Here is a 10,577-nt window from a genome sequence, read left to right as displayed (position 1 = left end):
AACTGAGTATACCAAGGTTCCATTTTATATCTTCCTTTCATTTAACGGTAATACAAAGTGAAACGTTATAAGGCACTTAAAGGTCCTAAGCATAATGCTATCACATATTTTGTTTTATTCACTCACTGACCCATCAGTGATGAATTTGAAAACTACATTTCAAACACTTGCAAGGTATGATAATTGTTTTGAATATCACCCGACCGGGAGGTATTCGTTTCAAAACCCCACAAAGACAAGCGTTCCAATTAATTGATCCAGTGACTGATCCAGAAGACTCTTACAGAATAACACCCGGGTGCTATTACTTTCCTCGATGTGACAATATCCCATATCACACTCTCTCGTCTGTGATTTTTTAATATTTCTTTGAGTGACAGAAAAATTGTCTTTGTTGGCAAACAAAGTATAAGACTGGAAACATTCGTAATATGTAAAGAAGAGCTCCGTGTAATGATACAGTAAAAGGAACGCTATAGATGTTTAATTTTGTTGATAGCATGCTTGTAGCATGTATGTATAGGTTATAAGCTGAATACAGCAATTTTAAGATTTTAATTTCGAGCGAGCGTTAGCGAATTAATATCTTAAAACTGCTGTATTTAACTTATAACCGTCTTAGCCCCGCCAAGTGTAGCTGAGGTACAGTGTTATCGGGCTGAGTCTATTAAATCGTAACATTTAACAATTAAATTTAATACATACAGTTGATGTGACAACTGTATGTGAAATAGAATGGCCAGATTTGAACGAAATGGAGCAATTCCATTGGCAGAGCAACTTGGGCGAACTATAAGTTTAAATCTCATTTCATTTGCATGTATCGTGCGCTCCGTTTGCAATCATGCATCGTGTCACTTTTTTTATCATATCGCAAGTATACGAGGTTCATTCTCAGAATTCTTACGGTGCAGCACAGGTTGTGTTCCATGTGCATACGCTGTAAATGTGTAGTACAAATCGAAACTCGACGTAACATTAACACTTCGGTAACATTTTAAAAGCCATCATTGAATAACATTACATGTGTACTGTAACTTTTCTTTCGTCAGTTTATTATATACTATATTCCATAAATTTCTTTTTATGCCCCAGAAGGTGGGCATATTAAAATCGCACTGTCCGTCCGTGTAAATTCTTGTCCGGGCTGTAACTCTGCCATCCATAAAGGAGTTTTGAAATAATTTGGCATAATTGTTCACCATAATGAGAAGACGTGTTTTGCGCAAGACTCAGACCCCTAGCTCCAAGTTCAAGGTCACACTAACCTGAAACTGAAACTGCTTTATTTGAAGCGAAACCATAATAAGATGACGTGTCATGCGCATGACCCAGATCCCTAGCTCCAAGTTCAAGGTCACACTAAGAGATCAAAGGTTAACAGGATCTGTTTCGTGTCCGGTCCATAACTCTGCCAATCATGAAGGAATTTTGAAATAACTTGGCAAAAATGTTAACCATAATGAGACAATATGTCATGCGCAAAACTCACACTCCTAGCTTCAAGGTAAAGATCACACTTAGAAGTCAAAGTTTAACAGGGTCTGTTTCTCGTCCGGTTCATAACTCTGCCAATAATCAAGGGATTTTAAAATTACTTGGCATAAATGTTTCCAATACTGAGACAACTTGTCATGTGCAAGATCCAGATCCCTAGCTCTAAGGTCAAGGTCACACTTAGAGTTTAAAGATTAACATGTTCTGTTTCTTGTCCGATCCATAACTCTGCCATCGATGAAGGGATTTTAAAATTACTTGGCACACATGTTCACCATAATGAGATGACGTGTCATGCGCATGACCCAGATCCCTAGCTCCAAGTTCTAGGTCACACTTAGAGATCAAAGGTTAACAGGGTCTGTTTTGTGTCAGGTCCAAAACTCTGCCACCCATGAAGGAATTTTGAAATAACTTGGCATAAATGTTAACCATAATGAGACAATGTGTCCTGTGGAAGACCCATACCCCTAGCTTCAAGGTAAAGGTCACACTTAGAAGTCAATGGTTAACACGGTCTGTTTGTCGTCCGGTTCATAACTCTGCCATTCATCAAGGGAATATCAAATTTCTTGGCATAAATTTCCCCATAATGAGACGACGTGTCATGCGCAAAATCCAGATCCCTAGCTCTAAGGTCAATGTCACACTTAGAGGTTAAAGGTTAACATGGTCTGTTTCTTGTCCGATCTATAACTCTGCCATCAATGAAGGGATTTTCAAATTACTTGGCATAAATTTTCCCTATAATAAGATGACGTGTCATGCGCAAGACCCAGACCCCTAGCTCTAAGGTCAAGGTCACACTTCGAAGTCAAAGTTGAACATGGTCTATTTCTTGTCTGGTCCATAACTCTGCCATTTATCAAGGGATTTGAAAATATTTTCACACAAATGTTAACCATATTGAGAAGGAGTGTTACGCTTATGATTCGGGTTTCTCATGTCAAGGTCAAGGTCACAAAATGATTCATACCTAAACTATTCTAGCATATTTTGCAACTGTAGCATTCTTGGGTACGCTTCGGGAGCATTTGTCACTATAAGTGACAGCTCTTGTTTTTACATGATTCGTTTACGCGTTCAATATGATCCAAAGTCTTGCACAGAGTTGAAAGTTGTAACTAAATGTTTGATAAGGTCTGTGAAAATAGAATTTAAAAATTAAAAAAAAAAATTTTAAGTCAAACATGGGATTAATTTTTACTGTTCCACTAAATCTTTTTGTATTGGTTGTTATGTTCTTTTTAACTAAGTCAGGGGCGATAACTCCTTCACAACTGAATGAATCCGGACGCGAAACACCCCAAAAAAACGCAAAATAGGCCAGTGTGAAAGCTATTTAACTTTGAAGTTAGATTCATAGATCACTTGATTCGTTTCTATATTAACATTAATTTTGAATTAGTTCACAGTATCATATGGAAGCCCTGGAGGGACAATTGATTTCCGTACTTCCCACTTCTGACTTCTAACTTGTGCACTTCTCACTTCCAATTTCTTGACTTCCTACTTCCTACTTCTAACTTCCGCACTTCTGACTTCTAACTTCCACACTTCTGACTTCCAACTTCCTGACTTTCGACTTCTGATTTCCAACTTCCACACTTCTTACTTCCGACTTCTTGACTTCTTACTTCCTTCTTCTAACTTCCGCACTTCTGACTTCTAACTTCCGCACTTCTAACTTCCAACTTCCTGACTTTCGACTTCTGATTTCCAAGTTCAACACTTCTTACTTCCGACTTTTTGACTTCTTACTTCCCTCTTCTAACTTCCGCACTTTTGACTTCTAACTTCCGCACTTCTTACTTCTAACTTCCTGACTTTCGACTTCTGATTTCCAACTTCCACACTTCTTACTTCCGGCTTCTTGACGTTTTACTTCCCTCTTCTAACTTCCGCACTTCTGACTACTAACTTCCACACTTCTGACTTCTAACTTCCTGACTTCCGACTTCCAACTTTTGCATTTCTGACTTCCAACTTTCCCTCTTTGGAATTCGGAAGTAAGAAGTGTGGAGGTTGGAAGTCGGAAGTAAGAAGTCAGGAAGTTGGAAGTCAGAAGTGTGGAAGTCGGAAGTCAGGAAGTTAGAAGAAGGAAGTAAGAAGTCAAGAAGTCGGAAGTAAGAAGTGTGGAAGTTGGAAATCAGAAGTCGAAAGTCAGGAAGTTGGAAGTCAGAAGTGCGGAAGTTAGAAGTCAGAAGTGTGGAAGTAAGAAGTAGGAAGTAGGAAGTCAAGAAGTTGGAAGTGAGAAGTGCAAAAGTTAGAAGTCATAAGTGGGAAGTACAGAAATCAATTATCCCTCCAGGGCTTCCATAGTATCACTATTTTGAACTGAAGTATGGACAATATTTGCCTAGATAGTAGTATATAAACATCAAATCATCAATGAAAACGGAAAAATAGGTATTACAAATCAAACTGACAAGATACCAATTGAATATGGACGTCATAATTAACCTTTCAACTGCATATTTTCCCAATAAATCAGTTATCCATTTTCGTACAGTTCGTATGGTATTCCAATACAAGGTCAGAAAAGCCACAAAAATTGATCATTAACCTAAACGGAGTTAGCTCAAATACAAAATGCTTAAAATCGCGTAGATAAATGCTATTGATTTTGTGCGGTTACTGACGCGACTTCGATGGAGTCATTTTAACAAAAAAATATTTAATAGCGTTTCTGCATTAATTTTTTCATTATTTCTTCATTATTAGATAATTAAGCATTATTTGAGACTGCCTCCTCTGCCATTCGCCAATGTAGCCATATGCTACAAATTCAAAGAACTGGCTACAGATTTTTGAAAGTGGCTACAAGAATTTTATTAAAATGTGGCCAAAATTCAGCAATTCAGCTTCAATTTGGCAATTTCTCTCAAAAAGGGGCTACAACTTTCTGAGGCCCAGGGGAGGTCCTGCAGACATGTTAATGTATTGTCCAGAAGAAATGAATTTAGTTTGTCGTGACATTTATTGTAAATATTCAAAATTCGTTTCCGACTGGAAATGTGCAAATTCAAAATTTATGGTATACTACTTTCTTAAAGCAAATGGGTAAATAAATGTGGTGAAATGTAGATTTTACTTGGCTGTGTTCTATGCGTCCAACTTTTACAACAAAAGTCTTCACGTGAAGTGTGGTGGTCGTAAAAGTAAAAAAACTCCCGATACTTGGACTTGGTTTTTCACAATATTTTCTTGACCTGTGAAATATAATTCCTTTTAAGCTGGTGCTGGACGTACTTGGTTGCGTGCTATGCTTCAAAATACTTTCTTATATATTTTACTTAACTTTAGTAGGAAGTAAGAAGCGTCCTATTATTGATGATTTATATTTACAATATCATAGAGAACGATTAAGTATCTCAAATCTTGTGTCATAGATGTACATAAAAAAGAATACAAATGTAAACAGACACGATAACAATAAAGTTTATGTGATGTACAAGTAGTGTTGTCACTCTCGATGATTCGTTTTCGCCTTCTTTTATGTTTTTTGGGGGAAAATGGACTAGTTATTCACAACAATATGATAGTTTTGAAGATGTGCATTTTCGAACATCTGGCCTGCACAGTGACGGCGTCTTGTATATAGACATGGCCTGTGTAGCACCTACCTGTATTGGAGAGGTTGCATATTGGGTAGGAGTTCCAGCTGTGAAGTATCAGATAAGGTTGATGATAGACAAAATGTATGACATATTTCTTTGCATTTCTTCTGAGGCAACAGCATAGTTATGCACAGACTGACCATTGAACAGTATTGTGTCCAGTTTGCTGCTGCATTGTTGTAGGAGCGACCCCGCTATGCAGCAGTTCTTGTGCAGGTTCGTCTTCTTGCCTGGTAAGTTAGCTTTTTCAACATTTTTTTTATCAAACAATGCAAAGTTATTTGTCCTAAAGGTTGGTTTTTATACCAGATTTCAGAGATTGGCCGCCTGCTATAGCTGATAGCCAAATAAAATGGTGACACTGGGGTACAATAGTCCTTTGGATGCATGCGGGTACATGGCAATTTTCAGGAATATTATTATTATACCAGATTTATAAAGCGCCCTTTTCATGATCAATTTCACGTTCAAAGGCGCTTTACATAGTTCAAATGCAGCCACATATGCAGGGCGCATAATTCATCCTCTACTAGTACAGACACAGAGCGATCTGACTAGAGGGACAGAGTGAGACAAAGCCCCCACGACAGAGAGATCAGAAATCAGATACAGGCTTGTCCGGCTAACTTAGCCTAGCTCGTTGCGAATAGACAGCCTGGTTCTTTAACGTGCCCAGTGTATAGCACTGATACACGCAAGGATTGCCTGGGTTCCTGACCAGTACACCTCTAGTTGGGTGGTTGAGGTATAAATCTCGGGGTTTCCATAACATATATCAATCTCGGGGGAAAATCTCGATTAATATCCCTTGTGAAACCTCTCAATTTTTACCATGATGTATAATGATAATGCACTCATTTCTGTCGTAGTCTTATCTTTATTTACGCGTAGGTGTGATAAGTACACTTATTGTCATGTTTCAAGGGTTTGATCGATTTGACTTTGTCCATAACAGATAAAGAATCCATTGCACTGTAACTTTGACCAAACAACTGTCATGAATAAATAATTATATGTGTTTTCGGTCAAATGTGAAGAAAAATAAACAATTACACGTAGCATCAAAACAGTCTGTGTAAAAGATTGTAAGCTACACATGACATCATCAGCTTTTAAATCGGATACATAATGACAAAAATGCTAACATTTTTAAATAATGCTTAACTGTACATCCTTACAGCATTCTGTGTAGAAAGTTCTACACAGTTTTGTTTATTTATGCTGAAAAGCAATTATCTATAAAGTATAAAATTCCAAGATAAAAAAACGCTTCAGGGGGGGAGGGGGGGGGGGGTGGTAACCCAAACCATACAGGATTACGAATTTTATTTCAACAGATTTACAATAAAATCTGTAAAAAGATCGTTTGGAAGCATAGAATGCAACCAAGCAAAATAATAGCAGATTCGGTTTGACTGAGTCTGTTAAAACTTTGGAAGTATTCAACACAGCCAAACAAAAAAGTGACACAAACGGATTTATTGCTGCTGATGTTGTTTTTCTTTGGTTTAAGGTCTTACAGCCACAGTTGGTCATATAACGGCATTCAAAACTTCAGACCCCAAATGCCCCTCTGTGCAATTTTTCGGCAGGATACCCGGGTAAAACCATTGCCTTTTCTCGAGGTAGCTAGACGGATTAGTCGTATGGAAGACCTCTACACCCTCAGCAAGGGCCCAAAAAGATGAGGGGCAAGTGATTCGAAGTCAACGACCTAAACTACGAAGCGACAACAGAGGCTCCACGATCTTATTGAGTCTGTTCAGTATGAATAGTATCGGCATCTCTACTGTTACTTTACCTGCCGGTGCTCCATTTTATCACGATCGTCTTATAAATCTAAGACAACTGAAACACATGACACCCTGGTATGTATATGCAAGAGTTCAAGATCGCTGGCCTATAAAAAATCTTAACCATTAAAATACTGAAGAACATATTGATGTCTACGTATTTGTCTGTGCTGGCCATGTTCTGACATTGACTTTTGTCTTTTGTACAAAGTCGAGTTGACTTTTCCATGTGACATTATTAAGAAGACGTTTTATTTGTTATTCTTATCGATTTAATTACTTTTAAGAATATTTTAATTACCTTTTAATCTATGTCATACCAAAGAAGTAAAAATTGTACTATTGGCTTCCTTGCTTGGCGTTCAGCATTAAAAGGGAAACTGGTCTGTCTTCTCTCATAGCCTCATTGTGTTGGTTCACATCAGTAATGCGGGAGTCGAAAGAGATAGAAATAATTTGCAGAATCAACCTAGAATAGTTTGTATAAATTTTAATGATGTTTCATCATGCTGTAGTTTCATTGTCAGTCATAATACAGATTTTGCTGTAGCAAAATGTATACCTTGCTTTTACAGGCAGAAGAACCTTTCATACATGTGAACCTGGTGAAGGAAATATCAATGTACCCTTGACTTTAAAGAGAGTAAGTCATTTGATTAAAGAAAATGTCAATAAATGTCGAAAGCGTACAGCTGCTTATATATATTTGACGCCATTGGTTATAAGGAGGAAATGCTCTAATGAGTCCTTTTTAAATTCCATAGCTTTTTCAAATGTTATGGATTGGAAATAAATAAAACACTAATTGTTTGGAAGAAATATCAAGAACGACAAAAACTTTGTCTCTCAAATTTTGTAAAATCAAATGGCTTTCGATGTTATTCTATTTCATTGTACTTTAAGATTATAGTGTTAACTCAATGCATCTCTATGATGATGTCGCTATCCTTCATTTTCCTCCAATAAAGGCCTCAGAGATTGCCAGGTGTTAAAAAGTAATTTATATCTATAATATGCACATCTGAAAAAAAAGGTAATTGTCTAGACTAAGTACATTTTACATTTGTTTTATGCCGATCACTTGCCTACGTTATTATCGTAAACAATCCTATCATTTGTCAATGCTATAGACGTAGGTGGACGGCATCATTTCACATTTACCTTGTTCTATCATGCATACAAATGAAATGTTATTCTATATGTATTAAAGAAAGATTTGAAATAGTGTGATCGCTTATTGTTTAAGACACGTGTTTCTTAGGTCTTCTTTTATAAACTGAAGCTTTTGAGAAAGTGTTGTCATATGGCGAGGCGGGATGTTTTTTTCATTTGTCATTTGTTGCAATATATATTCGTTATCCAGTATTTTTTTGTAATTAATAACATGTATTTAGTATATCATGTATTGACAACAATAGCAATAAGTGTGTGTAGTGTCTCTGTAATGTTCTAATACAAGACATTTGTTAGAAATTTGTATCTTATCCGTCGTTTTGCTACTTCTGTTAGGTTTTCACAAGCGATTTTAGAACAATTGATTTTGTTTTGCTTATCAGAAAATACAAGTTAGTGTAACAGAGTTACCTCTCTTTCAGTAAAAAGCATAATCGTACATTACCGATTGTTTTTGTTATTTTATTGCTTTAAGAGTCACCGATAGAGTTCATGGATATAGACACCGACTTTCCACAAGCCAGGTAGATTCCTTCATAACATAACAACCCTAGCAGGCGCAAGTGCTTCGAGCTAAGCTTTCTTTCTTAAGTATGTTTTATTTCTAAAAAGAGCATTTAAAACGCAAAATATCAAATGGCGGATTAACAGTTTCGTTCAGTATATTATCGTAAAAAGAATATTTTTCCAAAACGAAATGCAAATGCCAATTGTTGCATGTTCGTATAAAACTTATCAATTTCAGTTTGGAAATGTAACTTATATTTTCAATCAAAAGTTGAATATCCTCTAGAGACTATTCTGCTGAAGGAATGTTTTAGAATGATATGATGTCATGTTTCTGTTATATAAAACCTCCTTTCCTTCAAAAAGGCGTCAGACTTTGTTTCTTATCAACTTTTTCTGTAAAATATACATCTGAAAGATATTTTATCAGGCTAAATATGTTTCCAATATGTCTTACGTCTATCACATGTCTACGTTAATGAGGTATATATTCCCATCAATTGTCAATAGCATGAACGACGGCGGCTTTTATCATATCGCATTACCCTTTTGATTTGACATTTGAAAAAAAAAATGTCGCTTTATATATGTCATGGTTTTGTTTGCTAATGTGAGCGATTATTAAGTAAATAGCTCTTCTATCAACTATATGTGTTTTCCTTTCATTGAAACATATGTTTCCTGTATATTCTTACGAATGAAATGAAAGCGTTAAGTATATGCGACACGAATATTCGAATTCTACTTAAAAAGTTTACATATTCCGTGTATCAGAACGAATTAAATGTGATATTTTGCTCTTAGGGCATTATAATGATTTACAACATGCGTTTTAATGGTCGATTCTGTGTATGATATGATTTGCCTCTGTTATGTTCTGACGCATGAATTTCCATCGAAATTCTTGAATGTATAATCATACAATATGGAGAATAACTCCAACGTTAAAACACTATTGTACTGGTGTTTTGCTTGCCTACCGGACTTGCATACCCGTTTCAAATGTTAACACTAAAGCAGAGTTTTGCTTGTGTGTCTTTGAAACGTCATAACGACATTTCTGTTTACGGTCGTTAATTTCGTGCACTTTGTTTAAATACGCTGTTATAAGCATTAGTGTTACAAAGAAAGTATTTCGCTTTGCTTCGTTTTATTCCATAGTTTGTAAAATACGTTATGCATGAAAGAGCCTCGTTATCGATATTGAGTGTATGCACCCAAACATCCTCCATTCTGAAACGTGTATAATGTTTATTTGGCAGCTTTATAGGTAAAAAAAAGAAGTCAACGATGCTATGAACATTTGAGTTGCAAATGTTCCGAAACATTTGTATAAGTGTCTGCATAATGAATAATATAAAGCTTGTGTCTTTTACTCTATCATAATCAAACAGCAGGGAAGTTAACTTGTGGTCCTTATGGTCGTTAAGTTTCAACAACTCTCCTCTAAATCATTGGGAATCTTCCTTCGTGTAATGGTTTTTATTCATTGAAAGGTGTATTACATGTTCTAACTTAGAATATGGAAATGAAGATGTTAGCTTAGGTCCCTGTGACCTTCTACTTTGAGCTACAATGCAAAAACTGTAGCTTTTAGGGTGTGATTTCGTATTGTCCGGACATGAAAAGGTCATCGAACAGACCAATCACGTCATACGCTCCGTTTCTTTTTTGAACAGATGAGTATAAAGTCAAAGGTCTTGACATTTTTGGTCAAATAATACCCTACATTAGCATTGTTAATAAAAATCTGTATGGAGATCATTTAGAAGCATAGAACGCAAACAATTTAAGCAAAATATAGTACACTTAGTTAACTTGTGTCTCTTCATGAAAAGTATATTAATGCACAAAAACATTTCATGCCCGTTAGCACCGGCTTTAACGGAACTTTGTTATACAGAACAGTAAATGGACTCCGTTATTTAAAGGACCTGAAAATATAACAGCACAGAGACCATGTATAGAGAAACATTTTACGGTCGTC

The sequence above is a fragment of the Mercenaria mercenaria genome, chromosome 6 (assembly GCF_021730395.1).
Source record: "Mercenaria mercenaria strain notata chromosome 6, MADL_Memer_1, whole genome shotgun sequence".
In the NCBI taxonomy this organism is placed as follows: Eukaryota; Metazoa; Mollusca; class Bivalvia; order Venerida; family Veneridae; genus Mercenaria; species Mercenaria mercenaria.
The sequence above is the reverse complement of the archived record's forward strand: the minus strand, read 5'-3'. Positions refer to the sequence as shown.